The sequence below is a fragment of the Otolemur garnettii genome, unplaced genomic scaffold, assembly GCF_000181295.1.
Source record: "Otolemur garnettii isolate 467f Iridium unplaced genomic scaffold, OtoGar3 scaffold00115, whole genome shotgun sequence".
Lineage (NCBI taxonomy): Eukaryota > Metazoa > Chordata > Mammalia > Primates > Galagidae > Otolemur > Otolemur garnettii.
Window position 1 is genome coordinate 2,893,347 of NW_003852510.1, and position 1,011 is coordinate 2,894,357.

Genomic DNA, 1,011 nt, shown 5'->3' on the forward strand with positions numbered 1-1,011 from the left:
GAGCCAAAAAAAAAAAAAAAATCTTAAAGTGGGAAAGGCTTTCCTAAGCATAAAACAAATCCCACAAAGCTGCAAAGGAAAAGACTACTAACTCTACACCACCACGAATTACTGCAAGACCAAAGAAAGAAAAAAGAATCCCTAAAACAAAATCAGAAGGTTAACTGGAGAAGGATTTGCCATACAAATAACATACAAGCAAAGGGCTAATTTGAAATGAATAGTCCAATAAACATATGCAATGGATATGAACAGGAGGAAATCAACAGAAAAGGCAAAGAAGCCCAAGAAAATCTGTTCAACCTCAATCATAATTTTAAGAATGCAAATAAAAACGTGATATCGGCTCGGCTCCTGTGGCTCAAGCGGCTAAGGCGCTAGCCACATAAATCTAAGGTGGCAGGTTCAAATCCAGCCCGGGCCCACCAAAACAACAATGATGGCTGCAACCAAAAAATAGCCGGGCAGGAGCCTGTAGTCCCAGCTACTTGGGAGGCTGAGGCAGGAGACTCGCTTGAGCCCAGGAGTTGGAGGTTGCTGTGAGCGTGATGCCACGGCACTTTACCCAGGGGGACAGTTTGAGGGTCTGTCTCAAAAAACGTGATATCATTTTTTCTCTATTAGACTAACATAATTTAAAAGTTTGAAATTATCCCAAATTGTCAACAATGCTGGGAGCAACCTCACTTGTACACTGGCAAAGCCTTTTTTGGAGGGCAATTTGATAACACCTGTCAAGATTTTATTTATTTATTTTTAGTTCATTTATTTATTTATTTATTTTTGAGACAGAGTCTCAAGCTGTCACCCTGGGTAGAGTGCCATGGCGTCACAGCTCTCAGCAATCTCCAACTCCTGAGCTTAAGTGATTCTCTTGCTTCAGCCTCCCAAGTAAGCTGGGACTACAGGCATCTGCCACAACGCCCAGCTATTTTGTGGTTGTAGGTGTCATTGCTGTTTGGCAGGCCTGAGCTGGATTTCATCCTGCCAGCTCAGGTGTATGTGGCTGGT

General features: G+C 42.7%; 1 protein-coding gene across 1 annotated transcript in view; it reads right to left on the reverse strand.

Annotated features, from left to right (window-relative positions):
• The window catches only part of PLEKHH1 (pleckstrin homology, MyTH4 and FERM domain containing H1), a 56,575-nt gene that overhangs the window by 32,599 nt on the left and 22,965 nt on the right, over positions 1 to 1,011 (reverse strand). The window lies entirely within an intron of this gene.